This window comes from Girardinichthys multiradiatus, chromosome 1 (assembly GCF_021462225.1).
Source record: "Girardinichthys multiradiatus isolate DD_20200921_A chromosome 1, DD_fGirMul_XY1, whole genome shotgun sequence".
Classification (NCBI taxonomy): domain Eukaryota; kingdom Metazoa; phylum Chordata; class Actinopteri; order Cyprinodontiformes; family Goodeidae; genus Girardinichthys; species Girardinichthys multiradiatus.
The window spans coordinates 9752515-9770129 of NC_061794.1; positions in this window are offsets into that span (position 1 = coordinate 9752515).

Sequence of the window (17615 nt, forward strand, 5' to 3'; positions counted from 1 at the left end):
AAGGCCACTATTGACACCCTCAAGCAAGAGGGTAAGACACAGAAAGACATTTCTGAACGAATAGGCTGTTCCCAGAGTGCTGTATCAAGGCACCTCAGTGGGAAGTCTGTGGGAAGGAAAAAGTGTGGCAGAAAACGCTGCACAACGAGAAGAGGTGACCGGACCCTGAGGAAGATTGTGGAGAAGGGCCGATTCCAGACCTTGGGGGACCTGCGGAAGCAGTGGACTGAGTCTGGAGTAGAAACATCCAGAGCCACCGTGCACAGGCGTGTGCAGGAAATGGGCTACAGGTGCCGCATTCCCCAGACCTGGGCTACAGAGAAGCAGCACTGGACTGTTGCTCAGTGGTCCAAAGTACTTTTTTCGGATGAAAGCAAATTCTGCATGTCATTCGGAAATCAAGGTGCCAGAGTCTGGAGGAAGACTGGGGAGAAGGAAATGCCAAAATGCCAGAAGTCCAGTGTCAAGTACCCACAGTCAGTGATGGTCTGGGGTGCCGTGTCAGCTGCTGGTGTTGGTCCACTGTGTTTTATCAAGGGCAGGGTCAATGCAGCTAGCTATCAGGAGATTTTGGAGCACTTCATGCTTCCATCTGCTGAAAAGTTTTATGGAGATGAAGATTTCATTTTTCAGCACGACCTGGCACCTGCTCACAGTGCCAAAACCACTGGTAAATGGTTTACTGACCATGGTATCACTGTGCTCAATTGGCCTGCCAACTCTCCTGACCTGAACCCCATAGAGAATCTGTGGGATATTGTGAAGAGAACGTTGAGAGACTCAAGACCCAACACTCTGAATGAGCTAAAGGCCGCTATCGAAGCATCCTGGGCCTCCATAAGACCTCAGCAGTGCCACAGGCTGATTGCCTCCATGCCACGCCGCATTGAAGCAGCCATTTCTGCAAAAGGATTCCCGACCAAGTATTGAGTGCATAACTGTACATGATTATTTGAAGGTTGACGTTTTTTGTATTAAAAACACTTTTCTTTCATTGGTCGGATGAAATATGCTAATTTTGTGAGATAGGAATTTTGGGTTTTCATGAGCTGTATGCCACAATCATCCGTATTAAGACAATAAAGGACCTGAAATATTTCAGTTAGTGTGCAATGAATCTAAAATATATGAATATTAAATTTTCATCATTACATTATAGAAAATAATGAACTTTATCACAATATGCTAATTTTTTGAGAAGGACCTGTATACTGACTCTGACAAGCAGACGGTGCCAGATTTTTGAAAGCCATCGTGTGAGTAGATATCCAGCGTTCCTTCCTGTCTGATCATTGCTCTTGACCTTGCCTTGCTTTTTTGATTTATGCCTCTGCCTGCTCCCTGTCGGACTATTTGGATTTTGGTTGTCGACCTTGTTTCCTGCATCTGGTTTATGCCTCTACCTGCCCCTTGCCTGACGCCTCTTGTTCCGATCGTTGACCCTGTTTCTGTCCTTGGATTATTGAGCCAGCCTAGCCCTCGGATTATTCAGCCTGGAGTCACTTCTTACCTGTGCTGTGGAGATCACCGCCTGCCGCCCACTGAGGTTTCCCCTCTGGGTTTCAAGTTCCACTCAAGACAAAAGCAGGTTGGTGACTTTTCTGATTCCTGCAAAATCTGGAGAGACTACATGTCACTAATCCCCCTTTCTGCCTCAGTAATTCCTGGAAGCTGTGAGGAGTGTTACCTGTGTGACGTTTTCCTGTGGCTGAATAAACCTTTTAAACTTTCAGTACTTTGTCTGGCTGAATCTTGGGTCCGCCTTTTTCTGATTCATAGCACTAATAAACAGCACTCACCAAGAGTCAGAAGCAGACAAACTGTTTGGCATAGGCAGAGAGGATTTGTCAGGTCTTTCATGGGTCTTTCAACCCACATATTCAACACTGCTGCTCAACACCAATGCGTTTTGTACACCAAATCATTCAAAAGGCTTCTTCAGTTCTGCAAAACAGTTGGACTATTTGTTTGTGTAGTTTCTCCAATGTAGAGGTCTAAGAATTCCTTGCTGGACTGGACTCCATATACCACACAGCTGAGCTTGTGTTTGGATGTTTTATTCTTGGGATGAACCAGCCTCTAAGTGTTGTGGAGTTTAAAATGCACCAGAAAAGTATTCTTGTAAAATATCCTTCTTGGTTTCCAGCCATACAGGTAATGACAGTTTTGGCACACCCATTTGTAGAAGTTGCCCTTGTATATAAATTATGTAATGGAAAAACAGAGATCCAACAGAGTGCAAATCGGGTCAGGGTGAAGTTACTTAGTAAGAGCCTACGACAGGCCTATCTCACCATCGAAGCCCTTTCATATTTTACCAAATCGTCCAGAAATTTTCAGGTCTTTTTCTTACCTCAGCTATAGAAGTTTGCAGTTTCATTGAATAGCTGCAGGTAATTCAACAGAAGAAGACCAAAGAATAAAAACTGTCAGGGAAGAAACAAAACAGAAGGCAGTAGAAGCTTGTTCACTATCTCACAGACCCTTAGCTCCAGTTATTCCTATTTAAATTTGCAGCTAATTTTGGTTTACCTTAAAAGCAAGCCAAACATAACCCTTTTGATCATCTTTTTGACATCAAACATGTGTCACCTCTCTTGTACAATCAAACAACAATAAATGAGGTCTAAATGCAGTTCTTGCAAAGTTGTCAAAGAGCAGTTGAAATGGTTTCAGCATAATAAACAAATCAGAAATGTCAGAAGTGTTTGCCATGCAAATTTAACATGCGTTCCTGCTTTGTCTTCCACAAGTTTCTTTAATCCTCCTCCGTCTGAAGTCGGAGTGAAAAGAAATAGACAAAGGTTTGTTATCTAGCTGGCAGGTCTTCTGGAACTGATGCTGCTAATTGACACTTGCAAGATTTGTAAGTCAGAGCAAAAGCAAATCTGTCATAAAACTTTAATGATCAAACAATAGTAGCACTGCTGTCTCCTGGCTTATGTGAGCAAACTGGATCAACAGTCCAAGGTGCAAATTAAAAACATTAAAAGTACGGCTACGTTTGGCCCTTTAGAACATTTTCCAGGAATTATGTGGCAGATGTGTATTTATATACCCCTAATATTGTTGCTTTGGAATGATTCTGCATCAGCTTTTTATTCTTTCAAGTATGCACATTTATAGAGCTCAGTTAAACTCCAGTCAAATTTAGAATCTGTGAAAACAAACAGAAATTGGTGTCCATAGATGTACTCTATCACATTGGACTAAGCTTTGGCTTTATAAGGCAAGGCAAGTTATTTATATAGCACATTTTAGTAACAAGACAATTCAAATCCCTTTACATGAATAGATCATAAGAAAGGAAAACACATTATTTACTGTTAATAATTTGCAGAAGTTTCAGTCTAAGAGTACCTTAGTAAATAGAAAATGCAGTTTTTAAAGGACAATTTAATTGTCATTCAACTATCTCAACTAAACCCTATGTAAAAAAAAAAAATCTCCCCTTGTTAAATGATAAATTTCATTTTAGTGATTATATTTTTTGGACAGCAATGTTCAAACATCGCTTTGATAGAAGGAACCTGTCTCACAAAATGAGGTAGGCTAATAGACCGGAGATGAAAAACAAAGTTATTTATATCAGTCTAGTTTACAAAGCCATTGCTGAGGCATTTGGGTTCCCTGGACAGGTCGCCATTCCATCACAGACACAGAGGACAAACAACTATGCACACACCCATGGCAATTTAGAGAGACTAATTAAAGACCCTGGTCCTGGAGTTGAACCTAGGACCTTCTTGCTGCAAGGCAACAGTGCTACCAAGTGCACCACCATGCAGATCCCAAAGTGCTATTATCCACAGTTGCAGAAAACACAGTGGTGAAACTTCCCAGGAGTAAACGGCCACCAAAATTACTCAAAGAGCAAATCAATGACTCATCTAGGAGTAGGGATGGGTACTGAATTCAGTACTTTTATAGGTACCGACTGAATTCTGTCTGTACTGCCAAGTACCTATTCCCGTAAAATCAAATGGTACCATGTTTCGGTACCTAAATTCATCATTGTGACACTGAGGGAGTGGAAGTGTGGGCAATTTTCCATGCTGGGCTTGAATACAGCATTGCACACACAAGAGTGTATTGACATCAGTAGCCGCTGGTACCTTCAACAAAGCATGGCTGCTAGCAAGCGCTCAAAAGTATGGCTCCACTCTTTAAAATGATGTAAAGCTTTAAAGTGTGACAAATAAATTATATTATATATACCAAAAAATAAAGAATCCTCACTGAGAGCAAAGTGTCCCGAAGTCAAATTCCTTGTTTGTCTGTACAAATGTGGCAATAAAGCTGATTCTCAAAAAAGTAAAAACAGAATCTATGAGGGGGTAAATACTTTTACAGACTTGCAGCTGTAATTGCATCAAAATGTGGCCGAATACAAAATACACGCCACATTTCTTGGGAATTGTTAAAAAAATCTAAAGATCATGTTTGTTTTTCTTTATGCTGTGCAATTTCCTCCATATGATAAATTTACTCCTTTTAGAGAAATACAAAATCCCAATAAATTACATGGAAGGTTGTGATAGTAGCGTGACAAAATGTGAAAAAAACACATGAAGAATGTTTTTCCGTTTTGCACTAACCCCAAAAAGTAATTTTCAGTCAGGGAGCAGCATCTAATAAAGTGAAGCCAAATTTTCCACACACGTGTCTAGTCTCCCTCTTTATTTAAGTCAATCCTTTTCTTGTTCTACATCCCTGACTCTTCCCACCCCACCTGCTACTGCTGCTTACTGGACTCCTCTGAAGAAGGCTCATCTAAGAGTTCCAGAAAAACTCGATACATTTTTTCTTTTAATGGTCGGAAGAAATGCGGGAGCTTCTTCCCAGGCGCTTTGATGCAAGCCTTTGCATCTAACCCCCTTCACAGAAAGTTAGAGTTCAGTTCCATGAAGGCTGCATGCACTTATCTGAATAATTCTTTGGAGACTCATCTTTGGTGGAGGACTATCAAAGCAAGTCTTCAAAACGGGATTTTATTATGTGCTGGATTTCACAGCCAAGCGATATGCACAGACAACCTGCTTTTTTTCGCCCTACAGCAAGCGTGATGGATGGCTGTGCAGCTGCTAAAAGACAGAAAAAAGAAAGCAACAGACAGCTGCATTAAATATACAAAACTCAAACACACACACACAAACACAAACACACTCAGTTGCAGAGCAAACCTGCATGAGGATCAAGAGCAAACTAAATAGCCTGAAAGAGTAGGATTGCTTCTAATTGGAATGCCAACATTCAGAATTCCAATGATACTGAATGCCTTTTAACATTCACTTGATAGGCAAAATGCCCTCTGTAGGTGTTACCTGAACTGGGTTTCAGAACACTGTCTCCCACTTTTGACCTTTGAAGAAATGATTGTCATTTGACGGATGTTATTTGGGGAAAATTACAGATGAAACACTAGGAGCTTTGAGTCCACCTGCCTCACCTCGGACGAAAAACATTTAATCTTTTGAGTAAATGAAATGAGAAGGCTCTGGGTATCTGCATGTGATTCAGAAAAAAATACCTATCAATTAAAGCCAAAGCCAGGCCGATGTTTAGCTAATCACTGAGCCAATTTTGTTTTATTCTCCAACATGACCTTCCTCGGGTAATGTCTGAATGGCCGCACCAGTTTCATGAGTTTGATAAGATGCTTTTCTTTCACTGCCTTTTTTAGCTTGGCATGCCGTTTTCCATCGCACCTCTGCCACCCACATGCGGCACCTTGCAAAAAGCATTCTCACCCCTTGAACCTTTCTACATTTTGTCACATTACAACCATAAACCTCAGTGTGATATAATTGTGAAGCAAAAGGAAAATGATGCATGATTTTCAAACACATTTACAAATAAGACTGAAATGTATGGTATATTTATGCTTTCAGACCACCTACATCATAAGTTTGTAGACACCACTATTGTGCAAATATAGCTGCAAGCCTTTTGTGGGTATCTCTCTACTAGCTTTGCCAATGTACACAATGACATTTTTGACAATTCTTTTTTGCAAAACAGCTTCTAGTAATGGAGATTCTTTTAGAGAATATTTTGACTCTTCAGAGTTTTATGTTGGTTAAATTACTTTATTACCTACAGCAATGTAATTATGTACAATTTGAATTACTTACTTAAAAAATTTATGTTTTTCTTATTTCATATATGTTCATTATATAAATATGCCTTTATTTGTTACATAGTGCCACAAAAAGTACATTTGTGTTTGTGTTGTCTCTCCTTGTGGTCTCTTGCTCTGTTTCTCTCTCGTCTCGCCCACCCTCCTGTTCTCCTGTTTGTGTGTGCTATGTGTGCAACTGCAGCCCCTCCCCCCTGTGCTTAGCGCAGACAGAGACAACATAAAACATATTGAGTAATCATGTGAAGAGAAAAAAAAGTGAAAGAGAACGGGGGCAGAAAAAAACCGGCACCCGATCAGGAGCTCCCGTCGTTCACTTCAAAGTGCCGGCTCTCAGCGCCGTTTCGTTACTAACAGCTTCAGCTCAGTAAAACTAAATGGAGAGCATCTGTGAACAGCAGTTTTCCAGTCTTGTCAAAAATTGTCAGTTGAATTTAATTCCAGACTTTGACTGGGCTATTTTAAGACATGAACATGCTTTGATCTGAACTATTCCATTGTAGCTCTAGCTGCATATTTAGCTTTAGTCCTTCTGGAATATGAACCAATACCTTCCAGAAGGACAGTCGGTAGGCCCCTGCAGCATCGGACAGGTTTTCTTCCAGCAGCTTTTCTCAACTTGTAGGTCAGGACCCAAAAACGTATTCTGGAGCCATTTTTAACGGGTTGCGGACCTTTGCCTGGACAAAAACTGTTAAGAATAAAGAAATTAGCCCAGTTCATATTCCCTAACAGTAGATGCCATTAATGCATTTAATGGGAGTTGACACCCTTAACCCTTACACACTATAGAAGACCCCGCAAGATACATACACGGACATGAACCTACATAAGACAGGGTTCAAATGTTTTTTATAGATTGTTATGTTGGCCTTAAAATTAATGCTTGTTATGATTCTGGCACGTCTGCTCTACCCTGTCTCCCTGGCTGTAATCAGCAGATTAGATGCACCTGGTGGCTGCTGTAGTGTAGTGCAATCTGTGGAATGCCAAGCACCTGTGTCTTCCCTGATATATACTGACTCTGACAAGCAGACGGTGCCAGATTTTTGAAAGCCATTGTGTGAGTAGATATCCGGGGGACCTTCCTGTCTGATCATTGTTTTGACCTTGCCTTGCTTTTTTGATTTATGCCTCTGCCTGCTCCCTGTCGGACTATTTGGATTTTGGTTGTCGACCTTGTTTCCTTCATCTGGTTTACGCCTCTGCCTGCCCCTTGCCTGACGCCTCTTGTTCCGATCGTTGACCCTGTTTCTGTCCTTGGATTATTGAGCCAGCCTAGCCCTCGGATTATTCAGCCTGGAGTCACATCTTACCTGTGCTGTGGAGATCACCGCCTGCCACCCACTGAGGTTTCCCCTCTGGGTTTCAACTTCCATGCAAGACAAAAGCAGGTTAATGGCTTTTCTGATCCCTGCAAAATCTGGAGAGACTACAAGTCACTATTCCCTCTTTCTGCCTCAGTGATTCCTGGAAGCTGTGAGGAGTGTTACCTTTGTGACGTTTTCCTGTGGCTGAATAAACCTTTTAAACTTTCAGTATTGTGTCTGGCTGAATCTTGGGTCCGCCTTTTTCTGATTCGTAGCAATGCTTGAATATGTGACTCTATGGTTTAAATACTTTTATATATTCAGGGAGTAACTCCTCAGCTAAGGCTATATATCTGGAATCTTTATGAAACTAATTCTCCATTGTTGGGCCTCTTTATTTATAAAGTTGTGCAATTAAAGTACTGTTCACTCTGTTATAAAATGGTGGAGGTTTTGTGTTGGCGCACTGCCATACTGTAATATTCTATTCTACCATTCAAGCACCAAGCTACACCATGTTAGAATGTTATTGAAGTTTTCTTCCTTGATTCGGGTCATGGCTTGTCATCTAAACCTGACCAGCTGAGAACCACTGTTCTTCTAGAACTCTCCTGTATTGATTGGTCTTTACATCAACTATGGCCAGGTTTTCCTGGTAGGCATAGTTTTCCATGCTTCCACCAGCATTTATCAATATGGAGTTGATGCGCTCATGGTTATCAGTTTTCCTACAAACATAGCTTGATTTGATATGGCTTACTTTTAACGTTCATGTTAGCGTTAATGTTCAAAGCTTGGGCTATTGTTTTATAAGCTAACAATGGTTTAAATTTTTCCAAAGCTTTATCTGTTACCTATCTGATGTGTTCTTTGGTCTTTAGAAAGCTGTTGTCATGATTGTTAGAACTGTTGTTTTGTATTCTGTGATCATTTGATGTTCATCTGGCTTTTCAAGGATCAGTAAAAATGATTTGAGTGTTAGTCTTTACTTTTTTCCTCAGCAGACCTTACTTCCTTCTTGTGTTGGGTTGTGTTCTGTTTCTGGCTTTGGACACTTTTCTGGTTTTCAGTGTTAGTATCTGTTTAGCCATTCATCCTATTTGATTTCCTGACCTATCTGTGTCCTCAGAGCATGCTTCCCTTCAGCTGCAACACATTCTGTCATTTAGGCTTACCTGATCTTGGCGCCAGTATTCACCCTCCTCAGTGTATATATACTCTTCTGCTCTTCACTCCTAAGTCAGATTCTACTGTTGCCAAGACTGCTTGCTACCTATAATGCTCTTGGCCTTTACCTATGTGCAATGTTTTGTGGATTTTCCACCTTCCAATGTTTCTCCTTTTTTGCCAATTATTAAATTCAACATGAACTTTTTTGCCTGCGATGGACTAGTGACCTGTCCAGGGCGTACCCCGCCTCCCACCCAGTGACTGCTGGAGATAGGCACCAGCTTCCCTGCGACCCACTATGGAAGATGCAGTAGAAAATGACTGACTGACCTTTTTGACTCCTTTTGGGTCCTCCACAACCACAGTTCATGTAATTGGTTGCCTGGATTTTGGTCAAGGAATCATGGTTAAAAGGGGTGAATACAAACTTGGAAAAAAGTTAAGGGGTATGAACATTTTGTAACACACTGTACACCTTGCATTTATGTGGCTTCTCAAAGTGATCTAATTAACACTAGAACTCCCAGGGCCATCAATTTGATGGTTTTGAAAGTTTGACATGCCATAACTCTGGTTTATTAAAACTCTTATCTTCCTGGCATCCTGACTTTTTCTAAACCTGTGCCTTGTGTATTCCTATGTCTCTATTTAAAAAAAAAATAACAAAGTAAATAAAAGATCTAAGTATTTCTACCTCTAACTACTGCAGCCGCTATTTTGACGGCCTTATTATTTACATTGATATTTGAGTGTACATGCGAGCGTTGCCTAGCAACTGCCGGTCTAGAACGCAGTCTGAGAAGGAGATTGTTATCCTACAAATGGCTTCCAGAAGGATATTTTCTGCTCAAGAGGCATTGGAAATGCTTCATAAATTACATGATTGTGAGTCTGTGGTCCAGAGGGATTCTGATGGCTCTTGGTCAGCATTCAGTTCCACTGACAGCGGGTCAGAGAGTGAGCCTTCCCCGGTTAAAAAACACGAGTTGTCCCGTTAGCAGGAGGTTGTGGCGCATCATTTCAAGGAAGTAAAAGACTAGCCTATGTAATGATTTTATCATTTTAGGCTATAGTTTATAGATTAGTAAACTAATAACATATAAACTATAGCAACAGTGCCACAATCAGCGCAGGTTCAGAGATTGGGAGACGGGCCAGGTGCCCAGCAGTCCAGCTCATTGGCAGGAGAGAAACTAAAAAACAAGGTACTGATAATGGAAAAATAAATAAACAATAAGTTAGGTCATAGATATAGTAGCCCAGTAACAACAATCTATTCTGCGTCCCCCTTCTCCCGTTCTCTACACACCTGGGAAAGAGGAGGAAATAGGAAAGGATGGTACTGTGTGGACAGTGGTAGGGGAGCAAGAAAGTAGAGGGAGGTGTCAAAGCCAGAACGTGCTGACAGAGCGCCAGATCCAAGATGCCCAGACCGTGTTCCTCTGCTTGGTGGATGCCGAAATGCCCATCCACGTTCAGGGCTGCAGTGTGGCTGAGGCCCGCAGAGTTTTAGATGATTCCTCCTCGGACATAAGTGTGGATGAGCTGAAGGCATTTTTAGCACTAGTTTATGTCCGTGAAGTGAAAGGGGGCGTAACATGGAGCTGTCCAGCTTTTGGTCAGATTAGTAAAGCTTTTTTTTTTAAGTGTACCCACTACTCTGTATTATTTTTCAGTACTATTTTTAAATAATAATAAAACATAATAGGTTTTGATGAAATACTATTATTAATTCTTGTCAAAACCATAATTTTATAGCGTTAATGCGATGACATCATCACCGCCCTCGCATCCAGAATGCTCGCCGTCAAATTGACGGGCTTGGGAGTTCTAGTAGTGTAAGCATTCTGGGAGTCCTAGTGTTAAGAGCACTGGAAGAATTGGTCAAACAGGTTGGGAGGCTGCCAAACATCTGAGAAAAAGGAAAGCAGTCTATGTGCTGAGGTGGTGAGGGGACCTTTAATCTTCTGTTCTCCTCTTGCAGTGAGGTGGGAGACAACAGGTGTAGAAACAGAAAAAAAGAGAGAGAGAAAGAAAAATGTATGTACAAATTAACAAGAGGAAGAGAGAAAACACTCAGGTTTCATTTGTCAAAAAGCTCCTACAACTGTCAAGTGTTCACAATTAGCCATCCATTAGCAGCAGTTGTTGTTCGGCCATCTGTCCATGAACGCAGACACTGTTGTGGTAGAAGGAAATAATATGACATCCACTGATCAACACATGCAGGTTTCTGTTCTGTCCGACCCCAGTGGGAGTGACAGTTTAACTGGCATAGATGTTGCTCTAACACACGCCAGGGATGTTGCAAACAGAGAAGGAATGAGGGAGGAAGGGAGGGAAGGATGTTGGGGTCAAGCCTGCCTCCTCTCCAGTTAATTGGCCTATTTTGCAGCGTGCGCTTGACAGATTGAATTATCAAGCTGCCTCCATGGTCTGAAATTCCCCAGTAACATATCCTGGTTGACTATTAATGACCAGCTACAGCCGTCTCCTCTTCTTGCCGGGCTCTGCTACCGGGCTCTTTGTTCTGCACAAACCCTCTCCCCATCTTGGTGACTTAAAACATTAAGCAGAGAATTTCTTAGAGCCTGTGTGTTTCTTCTCATGCTGCTGGATGCTCTTTGGTCTTTCAAATGTAGTTTTCTCAAAGCATAAAAAACAAACAAAAAGCAAAAAAAAAATTCACAACTTTGAAAACAAACCTTTCAAGGAAAAAAGTTAAACTTTCAACAAAATTCTCTACTTGGAGGCTTAATTGCCTCAATACAGCTGACACTTTAGTCTTGTTCTTCAAATCTTGGGGAGGTATGGGCTGGGGCAACAGAGCAGATAATGACAAAAACTGGAAACAGGATGAGGGTTGATTTCCTATCTTTGTGCATTTCATTGTATGGATGATGTTAATGAAGAATCAGTGAGGGTGAAAAAAAGGATGGCAGAACAAAGCTGCTGTATAGCGGAGAGCCCATTAATGGCCATGTCCTGAAAGCTGTTAGACTGCTCAACCACAAACACAAGACTTCAACAATGGTTAATTTCAATATACATTGGGTGCTTGAGCAGCTCACCTTTGTAACTATTCTTCTGTCTCTTTTTTTAAGCATCTGTTTTACATCACTTTTTATGTACAGTACATTGGTGGCTGAAAGACTCTTCACAGAGTGGATGACTGAGATCTGAACACTTCAGATAGATATCATTGGCAGGTTTTGAGAGGGTCCAAAGACATCTGCTGGAGGTGATCAGGTGTAAAACATATCTGTCCTCCTTTAAATCTCTTTGACATCTGATGATGATGTATTAATATGCTAATCGTAGATATGAGGTTGTAACCTATCAGGCTATTTCTGCAGTGCCAGGAAGGATGGTACATTCCTATTCTTTTCCAGGTCTGTGGTTATTTCGAAATTAGCCTGCCCAATTCAAAATTGGGCAGATAAGCTGAACAGGGGAATTAGTACAGCCCGACCTCCCAACTTCCCTGATTTATTGCTGTGTGCTGCTGGACAGCTGGCCAAAGAAGTCCACAAGAATTGAATTTACTCTAGCAGCGAGTCCAACTATTAAACCAGCTACCTGTAAGTTACTAAATACAGTAAGTCTTACTCTATAAACAACAAAATGGCAAAAAGGGATGATATTCTGCTTGAGAAGCATGCTAACATAAAACCCAAGCTAAGTTTAGCATTCATTTGTTTTATCAATGTATCAGAACAAAAACTTCAATACATATATGTTATATATAAGGTTATCATATCTGTAACAGTTGGGAAAGTCCTAATCAGGAATTTTCTGTTCCAGATAACAACTGATACCAAGTCCTACTTCAATACATTAAAGTTAATAAAATGAATGTCATCTGCATGTCTAAAATCTTTCTAGGTTTAGGTGCAGTAAAATAACACACTGCATTTCATCAGTATGTCCCAGATTGTGAAGCATCTGGGACCTTTCTACAGTCCATCTTTACAATTGCTTCTAGATGGCTTCACTAAGTTTAAAAAAAGCCGTTACCATAACCTAACATGTCACTTCAAACATGCATAGCTTTACCATTTGTTTCTAAACATACGTACAATTTGACTCTCTTTACTCATATACCTACACTCTTCAGTAAAGTCATTCATTCATTCCTGCTCGCAATGTTTTGCAATAGCAGTTTGCTTTAGGCTAATGTTGACAATCCCTGTTCTACCACTACCCGTACCTCCTTAATTCTGCTGTTAACATTTGAATGCAGGGGAACCTATAGGGGTTGGACAATGAAACTGAAACACCTGTCATTTTAGTGTGGGAGGTTTCGTGGCTAAATTGGACCAGCCTGGTTGCCAGTCTTCATTGATTGCACATTGCACCAGTAAGAGCAGAGTGTGAAGATTCAATTAGCGGGGTAAGAGCACAGTTTTGCTCAAAATATTGAAATGCACACAAAATTATGGGTGACATACCAGAGTTCAAAAGAGGACAAATTGTTGGTGCACGTCTTGCTGGCGCATCTGCGACCAAGACAGCAAGTCTTTGTGATGTATCAAGAGCCATGGTATCCAGGGTAATGTCAGCATACCACCAAGAAGGACGAACCACATCCAACAGGATTAAATGTGGACGCAAGAGGAAGCTGTCTTAAAGGGATGTTCGGGTGCTAACCCAGATTGTATCCAAAAAACGTAAAACCACGGCTTCCCAAATCACGGCAGAATTAAATGTGCAACTCAACACTCCTGTTTCCACCAGAACTGTCTGTCCGGAGCTCCACAGGGTCAATATACACAGCCGGGCTGCTATAGCCACACCTATGGTCACTCGTGTCAATGCCAAACGTCGGTTTCAATGGTGCAAGGAGCGCAAATCTTGAGCTGTGGACAATGTGAAACATGTATTGTTCTCTGATGAGTCCACCTTTACTGTTTTCCCCACATCTGGGAGAGTTACGGTGTGGAGAAGCCCCAAAAAAGCGTACCACCCAGACCGTTGCATGCCCAGAGTGAAGCATAGGGGTGGATCAGTGATGGTTTGGGCTTCCATATCATGGCATTCCCTTGGCCCAATACTTGTGCTAGATGGGGGCGTCACTGCCAAGGACTACCAAACCATTCTAGAGGACCATGTGCATCCAATGGTTCAAACATTGTATCCTGAAGGCGATGCTGTGTATCAGGATGACAATGCACCAATACACACAGCAAGACTGGTGAAAGATTGGTTTGATGAACATGAAAGTGAAGTTGAACATCTCCCATGTTCAGATCTAAATATTATTGAGCCACTTTGGGGTGTTTTGGAGGAGCGAGTCAGGAAATGTTTTCCTCCACCAGTATCACGTAGTGACCTGACCATTATCCTGCAAGAGAAATGGCTTAAAATCCCTCTGACCACTGTGCAGGACTTGTATATGTCATTCCCAAGACTAATTGACGCTGTATTGGCCGCAAAAGGAGGCCCTACACCATACTAATAAATTATTGTGGTCTAAAACCAGGTGTTTCAGTTTCATTGTCCAACCCCTGTAGTTGCGTGGACAAAATAGAAAATGTGGTTCTGCTTCAGAAACTTATCTTAATATCGTAGTGTTTAAGCTGCATGTTCTACAGCGCTCTCTGTCTTTAACAGTAATATACTGTTGTAGTCTTGGATCGTAAGCGGAAAACCCAGACTGCATCAGTTTGCGATCTGATGGGCATCAATAGGCTAAACGTTGTTAAGAACTGGCCATTCAAACCGTGACTACATGTTTCTCTGGGATTGTGGCTGACAATACCAGAAAGAACATCGAGAATAATACTAAAAGGCAATGAAAGTTGCATTTATTCCTTATTTTGACCATCCCATTCTAAAACTTCGAGCCATTCAGAGGTGGATTTACTGGTTGGCTTTGTATTATGCCAAACAATTACGTCTTCCAGGTCCCGAACCAGCAAGGTGGCTCCAAAACGACACACTACCACCAGGATGTTCTTTTTCTGAAATAATATTGTTACCCCGTGTCTTACTTACAGTATTGGGAGTAACAGAGTAACAAAATAATGGCATTAGTAACTGTGTTACTTTTTCAGTAACAGAGTATTCTAACTAATTACTCTTCGGATTTCCATAACGCCAGTATGATGTTTATAATGTAATGTGAGTGTTTACTACAACTCAATAAGCGGGCCTAATAAGAGCACAGTCTGCTGCGGTGGAGGGATCTGCTTTTCTCCCACAGCTGCAGTGAGTGTTTTTTACAGCTCCTCAAAGAAAAAGCAGGAGGTGGGGCACGGACAAATAGCAGTATACGTCACGTCGATTGGCTGACAAGGCATCGGGTAGGCGGTTTTTCGCCACACAGACAGCAAGAGAAAAACAAGACGATGGAGGGAAGTCTTGTAAATTCAAATGCAGCGTTCGAAAGTAGGAAGAATAGGCAAAATTTCACGTTCGCTGAAGTTAAAGGCAAAAATGTGTTACGTTATGTCCAGGAACAAATAAATTATCCACGTCCGTGACCAGCAAATCCAACCTTATGAAGCATCTCGCATCGTCTCACCCTTCCACAACACTTGTGGCAACCAACCTGAGCCTTGCTGCGACCAACGCGGGCTCCGACAATCCTACACCATGCAAACAGAAAAGGCTTATTTTTCTGGTCAGCAACTTGTAACATCCTTTTAGATTCTAAAAAGTAACTGAATAGTTACTTTGTCTAGAAACTAGTTACTTTGATAGTGCAGTAACTGTGTTACTAACTCAGCTGCTTTTTGGGAGAAGTAACTAGTAACTATAATTTACTTTTTTAAAGCAACGTTCCCAAAACTGCTTACTTATCATTAGATCAATGACGCAGACCTTGACTAAAAGCTAACCCCCAGCTAACTGAGGTCTTTGATGTCCACTTTGAATATTCGTTTCCGGCCAGTCACTCCTAGGAAGCTGTTCTATGTTTTTTTCATTTGTGGATAACGATTCTCACTGGGGTTCGCTGCAGTCCCAAAACCTTAATATGGCTTTTGTAACCTTTTCTAGACAGATGGATGTCAGTGACTTTGTTTTTCATGTGTTGTTCAACATCTTTAGTTTGAAACCTCTATTGTCCAACAGATTCTTTTAAAGTGATTTCTTGATTTAAAAGCTTGTGCAGTAATCAGGCCTGTGTGGCCAATAGACTGAATTCAACTCTCCAGGAAACTTGGTTAGTTTTACCTGTTATTTAAGGGGGAAGATTACTTTAACACACAGGGTCAAGTTGGTTTGGATAGCTTTTTTCCTCAATAAGCAAAATCAACATTTGAAAAGTGTGTTTTGTCATACTTGTTTGATGATCTGAAACATTTCAGTCTGACAAATTACTAAAAACAACAGTTTTTTTAGGGGGGAACACGTTTTCTCAGCACTGTATTTAGCTAATAATGGTTTTTCATTTTTTTCCTTTCAGTTAAATTCTGAGATGTTTTCCACCGTTGCTCGAATTCTCTTTGGTTGAGCTCCCAAGGTCACCGCTGCAGGAAAAAAAAGTCTCATAAAATGAAACTGAAACCCTTGGCAGGGGTTGGAAAAGCACAAAGGCAAAGAGCTCTTATTGGATTTCTGGAAATCCACTCTTTAAATTTGAGTCAGTCAACATAAATCTGTGTTAAACAGAGTCTCTGCAAAATGACCAGCACTTTATGGAGTGGTGTTTTATCCGCAGCTCAACCTAGCAATTAAAAGCAGCCACAGCATGCTGTTCACAGCCAGTCTGAGGTCCAATCAGACTAAAATGAAATGCTGAAAAGACACCCTTTTGTCCAGGCTGGCATATTTCTCAGTGTGAAACTGAGGCAGCTATAATGGTCATGATGGTGCAATGTCCTGCTGTGGCTAAAACCAGGCTGCCTGCTGGTTTCCTGACATTACTGTGTTATCAGTGCTTACCATCGCAAGCACCAGTCAAATGCCCCCAAAAATAACTTACACAAATGTATATATCGACATAATGACTCACATACAATGCAAACACTCTTGCTGTCTCTCAGAGATACTGACGTGCACGCATCGCTCCACACATCACACGAGGACAACAAATAGGCTTCCTTTTATTCGCCCACTTTCACATGTGCACAAGCTCACAGCTTGTATGTGGGCCATTGTGTGTGTGACAGAGAGTTGTATCGGTAGTTATCTGTGTATGCGCGGTCGGTATGTGTCGTCTTAAAATGCCAACTGTGGGTGTTTAACTTGAAGATAAGATATTGAAAGATGTGAAGGCAAAGGCTCGCAGACTTTGGGACACACTGTGTGTCAAGATAAAAGCACAGACGAGGTGTGTGTGTTGGGGGGTTTTCGTCAACCTTAAAAAGCAAGACAATTTGAGGGGAAAGTTACAAAAGAATATGATTTATTTTTTTTGGGGGGCTTGTCCCTCTGATAAGACATTCACCATGATAAATCTTACCTGACCCTCAGGATTTTTGATCCTTCTCTAACTTAGTAGCACTCATATTAAGCTTACAAAGTTGATGCTGATAGACTGCTGAGCCCAAAAGAGATCTTTGTTTTCTTTGCTGGACTAATTCAATAAAATACATATTTTATTCTGGTCCTCTTCCTCTGTATCAGCTGTAAATCCAGAGTTTCCAAAGAGTGTCCTACTGACTGATGGGCCAGTTTGTGCAAATTCAGTTAAACTTTCAATTCTTCACAGTTTGTCAGATATTGACATACGATCCATGAAGGTGGTTGCAAGTTACAGCTAATCACACTTTAGAGCTAAAAGATTGCCGGTCAAGGGTTCATGTCAACATTAAGGAGATACACTACCAGTCTGGTAGTGTTTGACTGGTGTGCACATGCAATCCCCACTTCATTTTAGGAGCATGGCATTATGTTATAAGTACTGCAAAGTTCTGTTGAAAGGTTAGAAAGATTTACTATATTACTGTATTAGCTAATGTTCTTGGTGTTAAGTATAAATCTGTTATTAGATCTGGCAAAACCAAAGCTGATGTCCAGCATCCTAAAACAACTTTAAGCTCAAAAAT